Source organism: Leucoraja erinacea, chromosome 1 (genome assembly GCF_028641065.1).
Source record: "Leucoraja erinacea ecotype New England chromosome 1, Leri_hhj_1, whole genome shotgun sequence".
Taxonomy (NCBI): Eukaryota; Metazoa; Chordata; class Chondrichthyes; order Rajiformes; family Rajidae; genus Leucoraja; species Leucoraja erinaceus.
Window position 1 is genome coordinate 129,092,777 of NC_073377.1, and position 15,450 is coordinate 129,108,226.

Genomic DNA, 15,450 nt, shown 5'->3' on the forward strand with positions numbered 1-15,450 from the left:
GCCATTAGATTATCTGAGCTTGCAGCATGTGGACCTGACTTTGGACTGCTTTTTCTTCCTTTGTAAATGGTGTCAAAATATGGCAACAGTGCATTTGTGGTGTGCAAAATAAATGTCACTGTGCTCTGCATATGTGACAATAAAGAACTGTTGAACCATTGAACCATTCCCATGTTAACTTCTATGACAGAGAGTTTCAGATAATAACGCAGAAAAAGATAATTTTGGCCATGAGTAGCATTCCAGTTTTAGGCAGATCAATTCCACCAGTCCTAATTCCATGGCCTTATTTCTTTGTACTCTAGAACTTAGTGTTATAGTGTATGGCCCACTACTCTCGAAACCTTTCTTATCCATGTATCTGTCCAAATGTATTTTGAATGTTGTTGTAGTAACAGCTGCAACCACCTCCCCTGGCAGCTTGTTCCATGGACCCAAACTCACTGTGTTCATAAAATTGCCCCTCGTCTTCATATTAATTTTTCCCCTCTCACACTATTTCCTCTCACATGTCCATCATATTCTTTTTGATTATTTTCCTATATACCGACTCTAATTTACAGTAGTTAGGCAATGGACAATAGACAATAGGTGCAGGAGCAGCCCTTTGGCCCTTCGAGCCAGCACCGCCATTCAATGTAATCATGGCTGATCATCCCCAATCAGTACCCCTTTCTAACCTCTCCCCATATCCCATGACTCCGCTATTTTTAAGAGCCCTATCTAGCTCTCTTGAAAGCATCCAGAGAACCTGCCTCCACCGCCCTCTGAGGCAGAGAATTCCACAGACTCACCACTTTCTGTGAGAAAAAGTGTTTCCTCGTCTCCATTCTAAATGGCTTACTCCTTATTATTAAACTGTTGCCCCTGGTTCTGGACTCCCCTAACATTGGGAACATGTTTCCTGCCTCTAGTGTGTCCAAGCCCTTAACAATCGTATATGTTTCAATGAGAATCCCTCTCATCCTTCTAAACTCCAGAGTGTACAAGCCCAGCTGCTCCATTCTCTCAGCATATGACAGTCTCGCTATCCTAGGAATTAACCTTGTAAACCTACGTTGCACTCCCTCAATAGCAAGAATGTCCTTCCTCAAATTAGGATTAGTTAATTGGTTTACCAATATATCTTTGGATGCAGGAAAAAATACAAGCATTTGACAGGAACCCAAGGTGTTATAGATAGAATTTGTAAACTCCAAATAGACAACACTAAGGTTAGAATCAAAATCAGATCCCTGAAGCTGAAAGGCAGCAGCACAGTCACCCATCAGCACAACCGATGGAAACATACTGTAAATTGCTATCAATAACATTAGAATTTCCTGACAAGGGGATAAGAACAAGTTCCCATCCTTACTCTGAACTGCCTAGAGGGATGAGCAGTCAATAAAATCCTGAGGAAGTTGGAAAATGTATCAACACTTCTAAAAACCATCGACTATGTTTGTGTTTTATTCGCATGCTGAAATTGCAGTTGGCTTCATTCAGTAATAATGGGGTTCACTAGAAACAAAATCCAAGTTATGATATATTTATTCAACTGGGGATTTAACATATTCAGTTGTGTGAATGGCTTTGTGTAGAATATAAAGAACCTTGGTAGGTCTTAGGTGAGACGTTTCACCAGAATGAATAAAATCGGATAGAGCATTTTCTTTATGTAGGTCTCTATTAATAATGTGGTTAGCACATCCCAAGATCATTTAATTCTGAAATATGTTAAGCATACTGTAAGTGTAGCACAAATGTCGCCACAAAACCATTTTACATCAACGCAGAATATACTCAAAAATAAAATTTCAGCAAAATTTGTTGGCATCAGCTCATTTTATTTCTCATTCAACAACTTTTTTTAAAACCAGAACTGATAAGCAGATTGAAAAAGTACCAAGAACTAAGGATTAATTCCTACAATTTAGCATGAGTCTCTGCATCACATTGGGACAAACACAACAAGATTGAAAGCAAACACCGTCAATTTAGAAAGTAGAAAGAATCTAATAAAATATTCAAAACACCCCTGACCTGGCCTTGGCAACCATTTTCTTCAAGCTTTGCTCTCTGCCTCATCTAGTTATTAACTATTTTGTATAATTTCCCAATGGTGTGGACACAGCTTCTAACTCCCCGATATCAATGCAAATTTCCACCTTTTGCCGGCAGTACTGAATGATAATTTTTTGAACAAATACTACCCTTACAACTATTCCATCAGTACTGCATCTACAGATAAACTATACATTTCCAATTTGAAATAATGCTGTCAATTGTCCAGTAGAATATAATGAAGATTAAACTCTTTCAGTTCTTAACCAGTTTTCCAAATACCTCTACGACATTTTCATAAAGGAAAACAATTATAAGGGCAATCAGCAAAATATTACGAAAATGGCACTTTCCTAGGAGCCAGAATTTTTTTGACACAAACTGAACTTGCTGAAAATAGTTATTTGTTATCGTGGAGCTTGATATTATGAAGTATTTTGTAAAGATTAACACACACCTCTGAAGCAATTGATCCACAAACTGAGTTCAATTTATTTTAGTAACTGTGCTGTGCGAATCCTGCCATTGCTAAGATTGTGTATGTTTTCAATTGTTATGCAATGGATATCTTAGTCTATGATATTATTTATCATAAACATCTTAAATTTTAATTAAGAGAAATAGTTGTTTGCGGTGCAATTCTTAATTACTTTTCAATTATGGATTGAATATACTGTAGTGGCCTGGTCAAGGTCAGGAAAAGACCAGACGCCAGGCGGGATCAAACAGTGGTCTTTTAATCCCAACAGTGAGAGTACACCACACTCACACCTCGAGAGAACTAAATCCAGGGTCGTCTGGAAACCCCGTGGCAGACCAATGCCCCTGTCCCTCAATCGGCGAGGGGGATGATCCAAGGAGTGGCCTACCCCCCAGGGACCGCCACAGGACCCCCCCCCCAAGTACCCGAGGCACGAAACAGACAGGAGGGCGTACACGGTGGCCAGCCCAGGTGCACACCATGCCCGGCCCCGGAGCAGGCGACTTACCAACAGGTGCAGGGGACAGAGTAGGCAGAGAAGGAGGCATCCTAGACAGAGGCCGCCCTCGCTTACAGGGCCGTGCTACCAGCACTGGCTGATCAATATCAATATGTGCTGGCTTCAGCCGCGCAACTGAAACAGTCTCATGCCGACCCCCCATGTCCAGGACGAAAGTCGACGAGCCATGATTCAAGACCCGGAAGGGACCTTCGTACAGCCACTGGAGAGGTGTCCGATGCGCATCCCTGCGCAGGAAGACAAACTGGCAGTCCTCCAGAGCAGAGGGAACGTGCGGACGGAAGGACCCATGACGAGACGTGGGCACCGGTGCCAACTTGCCCACCGTCTACCGAAGACGTTGCAGAGTGTCCAAAGGCTGCTTCACCTGGCCACGTGCCGGCGGGATGAACTCCCCGGGCACCGTAAACGGAGACCCATACACCAACTTGGCAGAGGAGGAGGCCAAGTCCTCTTTCGGTGCAGTGCGGATCCCCAGCAAAACCCACGGCAGAGCGTCCACCCAGTCTGGATCATTGAGTTGTGCCTTCAGGGCATCCGTAAGTTGTCAGTGAAATCGCTCCACCAGGCCGTTCGCCTGTGGGTGGCACGCCGTCGTGTGGTGCAGACGAACACCCAGGAGGCGTTCCATGGTCGACCACAGCTCTGACGTGAACTGAGGCCCCCGGTCGGAAGTTATGTCCAGTGGAACCCCGAACCAGGCGATCCAGTGCACCACCAAGGCTCGAGCACAAATGGTTGTTGCAGAATTTGGAAGCGGAAAGGCTTCAGGCCACCACGTGAAGCGGTCCATGATGGTGAATAGATAGGTCATGCACCGGGGCGACGGCAGTGACTCCACGGTGTCCACGTGAATGTGGTCGAAACGCTGCCGAGGAATGGTGAACTCCTGCAACTGCGCACGCACGTGTCGTTGCACCTTGGCGGTCTGGCACGGGATTGAAGTGCGTGCCCAATGTCCAACCTCCTACCGCAGCTCGTGCCACATGAAGCGGGAGGCTACCAGGGCTGTTGTCGCCCTGATGGAGGGATGCGCAAGCCCATGGAGCACCTCAAACACCCTGCGCTGCCAGACGATGGGGACGATGGGTCGCGGAACACCAGAGGAGAGACCGCACAGTAGCGTTGCACCCCCAGGACCACTGACAAGGTCCTCCAACTGCAGGCCCGAAACTGCCGTACGATAGGCGGCCATCTCCTCGTCGACAAGCTGAGCGGCTGCCAGGGCGGAATAATTGATCCCCTCCCCGACTTGGAGAACCGTGTGGACTGCAGGTCTTGATAAGGCATCGGCCACCCTGTTGAATTTGCCCTCAACAAACCGGATGGAGGTGGTGTATTCAGACACATACGCCAACTACCTCTGCTGCTGGGCAGACCACGGGTCTGAAGCCTTGGTGAACGCGAAGGTTAGCGGCTTGTGGTCCGTAAATGCAGTAAACGGCCTCCCCTCCAGGAAGTAGTGAAAATGATGTACGGCGAGATACAGGGCAAGGAGCTCATGGTCGAAGGTGCTGTAACGATGCTGAGCACCACTGAGATGCCTGCTGAAGAAGGCAAGTGGCCGCCAGCATCCATCAACGAGCTGCTCCAACACTGCCCCAACTGCAACCTCAGAAGTGTCCACCGTCACGGTGGTCGGGGCGTCCTCTTGTGGGTGGACGAGCATCGTGGCCTCAGCCAGTGCCTGCTTAGCCCTCTCAAATGCCACCCTTTGTGGAGTCACGCGGTGGCCGAGGAAGTCGATAGCCGTCACCCCAAAACGGCACTTGGACGAGTTGATGGCCAAACTGAAGTCGCTGAGGCGCTGACACAGCTGACGGAGGTGGATGCAGTGCTCCTGCCGTGAGCGACTGGCCACGAGTATGTCGTCCAAGTACACGAAGACGAAGTCCAGGCCGCGGCACACGCAGTCCATAAGCCGCTGAAAGGCCTGTGCAGCGTTCTTTAACCCAAACGGCATCCATACAAATTCGAATAGACCAAATGGTGTAATAATGGCCATCTTCGGGATATCATTGGGGCGGACCAGAATTTGATTGTACCCTCGCACGAGGTCCACCTTAAGGAATACGGATGCTCCGGCCAGATGGGCATTGAAGTCCTGAATGTGCGGGACCGGATACCTGTCGGCGACGGTCGCATCATTCAGGCGACGGTAATCCCCACACGGGTGTCAACCCCTGTTCGTTTTAGGGACCATGTGGAGCGGTGACGCCCATGGGCTATCAGAGGGACGCACAATGCCCATCGCCTCCATCCGGCGGAACTCCTCCCGAGCTAGACGGAGCTTGTCTGGCTCGAGACGACATGCTCGGGTGTGCACAGGCGGGCCAGTAGTGGGGATATGGTGCTCCACCCCATGCTTGGGGGTGGAAGAGCGGAAGTGGGGTTCAAGAATGTCGGGAAAATCTGCCAGGATGCGCGCGAAAGTCGCATCCACGGACGACAGCGGGCCATCAGGGCGTGCTATGGGATCACCAGTGCGGAGGAAAACCAGCTCCAGCGTGACAGTGTGCATCAGGCGCCGCCGCTTGACATCCGCCAGCAGTGAATGGGCTCGAAGGAAGTCGGCGCCCTGCAGCGGATGGGAAACCTCGGCAATGACGAACCTCCGTGAAAAGGAGCTGCGGCCAAAGTTGAGGGGGATGGTGCGAAACCCATAGGTGCGAATAGCATTCCCGTTCGCCGCAGTGAGGAGGGGGCCTCGTTTGCCCGCACGGATGTCGGCAATGGAGGGAGGCAGAACACTCACTTTCGCATCAGTGTCGATGAGGAATCGACCTCCACTGCGGCGATCCCAAGTGAAGACGCGATGAATTGTGCTGGCCGCCGACGGAATCACTGACGACCGGCCCCTTCATTTCCCGGGAATAAACAGGTTGGCGACATAGCCTGGCTGCAGCTCCCCAGCGATGATGGTAAAAGCACTAACCCCCTTTGCTGGCGTCTGGTGGAACTGCAGGCGAATTAGGCTGGTTTGAGCACCAGCGACCTCTGTTGGTGTTGGGTGTAACTGCAGGCTGGCCATGCTGGAAAGACGCGCCTGCAGTGGAATGCGCAATGGCGGCCGGATTTTGCCGAGGGGGCCGACTGGGAACAGTGAAAACGCGGTCGATTGCGGTCCCGACCTGCTCTGAGCTTCCAAACGCCGCGGTAAGGATGGTCAGCACTTCCAGGTTCTGATGGTGGGAATTCCACAGCTCGTCGGCTTGTTCACCCAGCGCCCGCATGTCGGTAAATGGATCCCTGGCGAGTTGCATGCGAATGTCGGGGGGAAGCTGCTGCAGGTAGGCGTATTTAAATAGAAAGCAAGGTTCATGGTCCCCCATTAGGTTGACCATGTCTTCCAGGAGGGCAGACGGCCGGCGGTCGCCCAGGCCGTCCATTCTGAAAATCCGAGCTGCCCGCTAGGAGTCACCTAGGCCAAACCTCCTGATAAGAAATTTCTTAAGGCCCGTATATTTATTTGCGGGGGGGGGCCTGAGGAAAGCCTTAACTCGCCTCGCAGTCACTTGGTCAAGCGAGCCGACCACGTAATAGTATTTTGTCTCATCTGCTGTAATACCTCTCACTGCAAACTGTGCCTCTGCCTGCTGGAACCACATGTCAGGTTCTTTGGTCCACAGAGTTGGGAGCTTCAGCGCAATAGCATTATTATCCATCACATAGAAACATGATGAACGGAGTGGGCCATTCAACCAGTCGTAGCCTGCACCGCCATTTAATATGTCATGGGATCAGGAAAACTCAGTATCCCGTACCTGCCTTCTCTCCATACCCTCTGATCCCCTTGGCCACGAGGGCCACATCTAACTCCCTCTTAAATATAGCCAATGAACTGGCCTCAACTACCCTCTGTGGCAGAGAGTTCCAGAATTCACCACTCTCCTTCAATCGGCGAGGGGGATGTTTTAAAAGATTTCCCCCTTATCCTTAAGCTGTGACCCCTTGTCCTGGACTTCGTGATGAACGGCGTGGGGTCATCAGTGTAGTGGGCTGGTCAAGGTCAGGAAAAGGCCAGACACCAGTCGGGTTCAAACAGTAGTCTTTTAATCCCAACAGCGCGAGTACACCACACACACCTCAAGAGCACTAAACCCAGGGTTTCACAGACTGGGCAAACAGTGGCTGACAAAATGGAGAGGTGGGCAGATCCTTCCACTGCATTCACAGGGCTTCGACTGTGGTACACTCCTATATTTTGAGTGGTCATGGATCAGAGGGTCCAAGAATTCAATTGGGGGGTTGCATTTCTTCAATGAGTCTTTGAGAACAATTGTGAATAATAATCGCTTTCCATGACGTGGAACAAAGTGTTTTTTTTGGGGAATCCGGGTTGGATATGCAATCAATGGGGCTAGTCTCATATAGCCAAATGATAGTACCATAAAGGGCCTGTCCCACTGCGGCGACCCAATTTGCGTGTTTAGAAGAGTTTAGGAGAATTTGAAAAAGTGCAATGTTGAAGACCTCCTTCGAATATGCAGAAGACCTCCTTCGACCTCCTTCGACTATGTTGAAGACTAGCTTCGACTAGCTTCAGGAAAATTGGATGATGAATAGTGGAGATTGAAGTCGACCTCCTTCGATCTCCTTCGACCTCCGTTCGACTATGTTGAAGACTATCTATGGCTACCTTTGATCTCCTTCGACTACACTCGATTATCTATGAATAACATGCCGACCTACTATGACCTACTTCGACTAAACCTACGAATAAAACAAGATCGATTTTATCCATGGCGACCTTTTTTTATTCATGGGCATTTTTCAGCATGTTAAAAAATACGCAGCGACCTAGCTGAGGCTTTAGTACTACTCTCGAGCATGAAGGAGAATTACAAAGACCTCCTAGGACCTCGTGTCGACAATGCTGCGAGTACGAGTTGAGGGGAAACTCTTCTAAACTCGCCAATTGGGTCGCCTAAGTGGGACAGTTCCTTAAGCCTCAGTGCTAGAGATGTTAGCCTTGGAGTGGATACTGATCTTGGTTTGCTTATCCTTCTAGCTAATGTGGATCAGGGATTCTTCAGTGTAATAAAAACCCATCTATAGTTCAAATAGCAGTTCCCATCCCAATGGAAAGCCAGGAACAGGAATGAACAGCAATAACACATTAGAATCTTTATTTTAATGTGACATCTAAAAGTAGATAAATTAATTGAGAATTTAACCAATATATTATAGTCGCCCTTTTTTAAATACTGAAATCTTATCCAGGATGACTCTTGGTCAGATGGTGCATTGCTCTGTTATCGTATTATGCAGGAAAGAATAATAGATAGCTCACAATAATGAATAGTAAAGAATTCATTCAATTGAGTGCTCTGTTAAAACAAGAGGGCCAGGATTTCAAGCTTATCAAAGTGATGAATGCTATGAAATGCGATGCTTTAACAGCTTTTAAATCAACATCAAGTGGTCACAGAATAGGCACTGCACAAAGGAAAATGCTCCTTTGCTTTGGAAGTGTGCTGTAAGCTCCAAATAAAATCTGATTGAGGGCAGGTGCTCAAAATTATAGCAATTGCATTTATAGAACATTGCAGCACAGAAACAGAGACTTCAGCCCACAATGTCTGTGCCGAACATAACGCCAAGTTAAACTAATCTCCTCTGTGATTCATAACCCTCCATTCCCTGCATATCCATGTGCCTATCTAAAAACCTCGTGAATGTCACTCTTGTCTCTGCCTCCATCACTACCCCTTCACCTGACTGCACATTCCTGGCACTCACTCCTCTGTAAAAAAACTGCCCCACACATCTTCTTTACATGTTTTGCTTCTCACTTCAAAGCTGTGCCTTCTAATCTTTGACATTTTCACCCAGGGACAAAAAGGTTCTGACTTTCTACCCTATCTATGTCTCTCATAATTACTGTATATATACTTCTATCACCTCTGACACCAGAGAAAACAATCCAAATTTGACCAACGTCTCCTTTTAGCTAATACTTTCTAATCCTGGTTAGTATTCTGGTAAACCCCTTCTGCATCCTCTTGTAAACCTCCATAACCTTACTGTAATGGAGCAACCAGAATTGCACCCAATACACCAAATGCAACCAAACAATGTCCATAAAGCTGTACCATGACTTCCTCTTATACTCATTGACCTGACTGATGATGGCAAGCATACCATACATCTTCACGACTTTAACATTTAACTTGCATATTCATATTATTATCAGTGAATATTGTCTTTAGTTCTTAGTTCAGTGAATGCAGTTTGTTACTATAATGGAAGTTTTGAAGTTATTTCCAATTGTGTATTTTGTTTTGGTATCACCAGTAGGATTTGGATTCATACTGTCTTGTCAAAGGCAAGGGAATTATCCATCCAAAATGAATAATTTAGCCAACCATCCTCTGTCCCCAGACCCTGAACCCAAAACTTACATGTAGACCAACCACGAAAGCACAAGGACTGAACTCCAGTACTGGCCTCCTGCACTAGTTTTAGGCAGTAGGCTTCCCCACATCAGCTTCCATGTCCCAACTAAGACTTGACCAACTGCCTCTCAGGATGACCAGTAGATCCATCAGGATGGCCAGTGGTTCCAATGAATAGCTCTATCTGTTTCCTCTAAGAATTGTGGAGCTGTCTCAGCCAGTATGAGGAGATAAAGGTCTATGTTGCAAACACCTCTTTGTGACTGGAAGCTCCCTTGATTATTGTTCTTCTGTAAGGTGAAAAATTAGTTTGGTTTCTATATTTTCCTGATGTATTAACTGCAATTAGATAGCTGCTCCTTCTTCATTTCTACCCTAGGTATGGAAAGCCCTTTAATAATATCCATTATCAAGACTGATTTCAGATGCTTAGCTTTCGTGGACAGTTCTGATGAAAGTTTAGATTTCTGAATTCCATCTCACATTTCCAACATTTATTTTACTTTTTCACCTCTGTTTTCATTCATCTCCTCTACTTACATTAGATGGTTTAAAGTGGGCAATGAGAAGCCTGAACCTATCCTAAGTGATGAAATGTTTTGCGAGTTATTGAATGAGAGAGCAAGGAGAGAGAGAAAAGCAAAAATAAGTCTTCAAGTGAGTGCAGTGGAAGACCAGAGAAAGAGAAAAAGAAAACATTTTTTTTTTAATTTTATAGTAATTACATATTTTTTCGAGATGTAAATATCTTGACAGTTTCCTGAAATTAATCATATAACAAACCATATAACCATATAACAATTACAGCATGGAATCAGGCCATCTCGGCCCTACAAGTCCATGCCAAACACATATTTTCCCCTAGTCCCATCTACCTGCACTCAGACCACAACCCTCCATTCCTTTCCCATTCAAATACCTATCCAATTTATTTTTAAATGATAAAATCAAATCTGCCTCCGCCACTTCCACTGGAAGCTCATTCCACACAGCTACCACTCTCTGAGTAAAGAAGTTCCCCCTCATGTAACCCCTAAACGTCTGTCCCTTAATTCTGAAGTCATGTCCTCTTGTTTGAATCTTCCCTACTCTCAATGGGAAAAGCTTATCCACGTCAACTCTGTCTATCCCTCTCATCATTTTATAGACCTCTATCAAGTCCCCCCTTAACCATCTGCGCTCCAAAGAATAAAGGCCTAACTTATTCAACCTTTCTCTGTAACTTAGTTGCTGAAACCCAGGCAACATTCTAGTAAATCTCCTCTGTACTCTCTCTATTTTGTTGACATCATTCCTATAATTGGGCGACCAAAATTGTACACCATACTCCTGATTTGGTCTCACCAATGCCTTGTACAATTTTAACATTACATCCCAGGTTCTATACTCAATGCTCTGATTTATAAAGGCTAGCATACCAAAAGCTTTCTTTACCACCCTATCTACATGAGATTCCACCTTCAGGGAATTATGCACAGTTATTCCTAGATCCCTCTGTTCAACTGCATCTCAATTCGCTACCATTTACCATGTACGTCCTATTGTGATTTCTCCTGCCAATATGCAGCACCTCACACTTATCAGCATTAAACTCCATCTGCCATCTTTCAGCCCATTCTTCCAAATGGCTTAAATCTCTCTGTAGACTTTGGAAATCTACTTCATTATCCACAACACCACCTATCTTAGTATCATCTGCATACTTACTAATCCAATTTACCACACCTTCATCCAGATCATTGATGTACATGACAAACAACAGTGGACCCACCACAGATCCCTGGGGCAACCCACTAGTCACCTGCCTCCAACCTGACAAACAGCCATCCACCATTACTCTCTGGCACGTCCCATTCAGCCACTGTTGAATCCATCGTGCTACTCCTGCATTAATACCCAACAATTGAACCTTCTTAACCAACCTTCAATGAGGAACCTTGTAAAAGGCCTTACTAAAGTCCATATAGACAACATCCACTGCTTTACCCTCATCAATTTCCCTAGTAGCCTCTTCAGAAAATTCAAGAAGATTAGTCAAACATGACCTTCCAGGCACAAATCCATGTTGACTGTTCCTAATCAGACCTTGTTTATCCATATGCTTATATATATTATCTCTAAGTTATCTTTTCCATTAATTTGCCCACCACTGAAGTCAAACTAACAGGTCTATAATTGCTAGGTTTATTCTTAGAACCCTTTTTAAACAATGGAACAACATGCACAGTACGCCAACCTCGGGCACTATTCCCGTTTCTAATGACATTTGAAACATTTCTGTCATAGCCCCTGCTATTTCTACACTAACTTCCCTCAATGTCCTGTTGAATATCCTGTCAGGACCTGGAGACTTATCCACTTTTATATTTTTCAAAAGTGTCAGTACTTCTTTTTCTTTGAATTTCATAGTATCCATAGCTACTCTACTTGTTTCCCTTACCTCACATTATTCAATATCCTTCTCCTTGGTGAATACCGAAGAAAATAAATTGTTCAATATCTTCCCCATCTCTTTTGGCTCTGCAGATAGCTGTCCACTCTGTCTCTCTAATGGACCAATTTTATCCCTTGTTATCCTTTTGCTATTAATATAGCTGTAGAAACCCTTTGGATTGACTTTCACCTTACTTGCCAAAGCAACCTCCTATATTCTTTTAGCTTTTCTAACTTCTTCCTTAAGATTCATTTTACATTCTTTATACTCCTGAAGCACCTCATTCACTACATGCTGCCTATAATTATTGTAGATCTCTTTTTTTTTCTGAACCGTGTCCAATTTCCCTTGAAAACCATGGCTCTTTCCAATTTTTACTATTTCCTTTCAACCGAACAGGGACATAAAGATTCTGTACTCTTAAAATTTCCCCTTTAAATGTCCTCCATTTCTCTTCTCCATCCTTCCCATAAAACAAAATGTCCCAATTCACTTTTTTTAAATCCTTTTGCATCTCATCAAAGTTAGCCTTTCTCCAATCAAAAATCTCAACCCTAGGTCCAGTTCTGACGGTCTCCATAATTATATTGAAATTAATGGTATTGTGATCACTGGACCCGAAGTGCTCCATAAAGCATACCTCCGCCACCTGACCTGTCTCATTTCCTAACAGGAGGTCCAGCACTGCCCCTTCTCTAGTAGGTACCTCTATGTATTGCTGCAAAAAACTATCCTGCTCACTTTTACAAACTCCAAACCATCCGGCCCTTTTACAGAATGTGTTTCCCAGTCTATGTGTTGAAAATTGAAATCTCCCACAATCACTACCTTGTGCTTACTACTAATATCTGCTATGTCCTTACATATTTTCCCCCTCCAATTCTCGCTCCCCATTTGGCGGTCTATAATACACCCCTATAAGTGTTGCTACACCTTTCCCACTTCCCAGTTCCACCCAAATAGCCTCCCTAGACGAGCCCTCTAATCTATCCTGCCAAAGCACTGCTGTAATATCTTCCCTGACAAGCAATGCAACACCTCCACCTCTGGCCCCTCCAATTTAATCACACCTGAAGCAACAAAATGCTGTAATATTTAGTTTACAATCACAGCCCTCCTGCAACCATGTTTCACTGATCGCCACCACATCATACTTCCAGTTGTCAATCCAGGCTCTAAGCTAATCCACCTTTCTTACAATGCTCCTAGCATTAAAATATTCTCATTTAAGAAACCCACCGCCTCTTATTCTCTGTTTATTTTCCTTTTCTTCTTTCTCTCCTTGATTTTGGGTCCGAGTGCTTCCCCTCTCTGCCTCCTGCCTCACACTCTGTCTACTAGCTTTATCTATTTGAGTCCCATCTCCCAACCATTCTCCCAACCATTCTAGTCTCCCCAGTAGCCTTTGCAAATCTCCCCGCCAGGATATTGGCCCCCTCGGGTTCAAGTGCAACCTGGCCTTTCTGTAGAGGTCACACCTTCCCCAAAAGAAGTCCCAATGATCCAGAAACTTGAATCCCTGCCCACTGCACCAGTCCATCAGCCACGCATTTATCCTCCACCTCGCTCCATTCCTACTCTCGCTGTCGCATGGCACAGGCAGTAATCCTGAGATTGTTGCTTTTTTGTTCCTTTTCCTTAACTCTCCTCCCAACTCCCAAAATTCTCCCTTCAGGACCTCTTCTCTTTTTTTACCTATGTTATTGGTACCTACATGTACCACGACCTCAAGATCCTCTCCCTCTGATTTCAGGATATCTTGATCGCGTTGAGCCACATCCGAGACCCTGGCACCAGGGAGGCAGACTACCATCCGGGTCTCCCGACTGCATCCACAGAATCGCCTATCCGACCCCCTAACTATAGAGTCCCCAATTACTATTGCCCTCCTCTTCTTTTCCCTACCTTTCTGAGCAACAGGGCCGGTCTCTGTGCCGGAGGCCCGGCCGCTGTCGCTACCCCCGGGCAGGCTGTCCCCCACAACCATACTGAAACAGGAGTACTTATTTTCAAGATGTACAGACACTGGGGTACTCACTCGTCCCTGCCTCTGCTCCTTGCCCTTCCTAACCGTGACCCACTTGTCCGTCTCCCATGGTTTTGGGGTGACCACCTCCCTATAACTCCTCTCTATGAGCTCCTCACTCTCCCTGACCTGACAGAGGTCACCGAGCTGCTGCTCCAGGTTCCTAATACGGTCCCTTAGGAGCCCCATCTCGATGCACCTGGCGCAGATGTGGACGTCTGGAGGGCCATCCGACACCATGACCTCCCACATCTGACATCCAGAACAGTACACTGCCCTGGCCCTCATTTTCCCGCCTTACCCTGGATACAATACAAGTACAATACAATACAAACTGCTGGAAGAAATCAGCAGGGATCTGACTCACAATCAGCTGCTCCCTCTTGTCCTTTAAACTGTACCTTTACTAAAAAAAACCCACTGTACCCTTAGCTCACTGTACCTTTACTAAAGCACTGTACCTTTAACCAGAAAGCAGACATGCTAACCTGAGGTTGCACTCAATTCCTTTATTCTGCTTCCACCAGAACCCTTCCTATGAAGTGTGGAACGTTACAGATTTCGGTAAAAGCCCCGCGTTCAATTTAAACACTCACCGCCCAGAAACTCCTCCTCTTGCTCCAACGTCTCCCGGGCCTCTGTGGAGTAAAGCTAATTAATTCCACTGTGAACCCTTTGCCTCCCACCCAGCTTCATGCATTATTTAGCCCCTGTACTGTTAGTTATGAGCTACCTGATATTGTTAGAGAATGAGAAATTTAACATTGTATGTTGTGCAACACGGTTGAATGATTATCTCCAAAGCTCAATAGTTAGCAGCATGGGAAATATGGATATGAGGACTGAACTAATGTCAAGTATGCCATGCTTCAGTGAACCCATGAATATGGCTTAAAAGATAAAGATTGTGGATTGGTGAGTGATGAAGATGTGGAGTACCGAGAGTGAAGCTAGTGGTCCAATTGGCCTGATAGGACATTTGAAGACACTTCTAAGTCCCGGGGCAACATGGACCAGATCACTGGTTAGGTTAGATTAGAGATGCAACGTGGAAACAGGCCATTCAGCCCACCGAGTACATGCCGACCAGCAATTACCCATGCATTTGGTTTATCCTACACACTAGGGATAATTTACAGAAGCCAATTAACATACAGACCTGCACGTCTTTGTTGTGGGAGGAAACTGGAGCACCTGAAGGAATCCCACATGGTCACAGTGAGTATGTGCAAACTCCATACAGACAGCACACATAGTCAGGATCAAACCCGGGTCTCTGGCACTGTTAACCAGCAACTCTCCCACTGCACCACTGTGCCACTCTGGTCCATGTGCAGTTGTACAGGGCCCTAGTGAAACCACACCTGGAGAATTGTGTGCAGTTTTGGTCCCAAATTTGAGGAAGGACATTCTTGCTATTGAGGGAGTGCAGCGTAGGTTCACAAGGTTAATTCCCGGGATGGCAGGACTGTCATATGCTGATGGAATGGAGTGGCTGGGCTTGTATACTCTGGAATTTAGATGGGAGGGGATCTTAAGATTTGG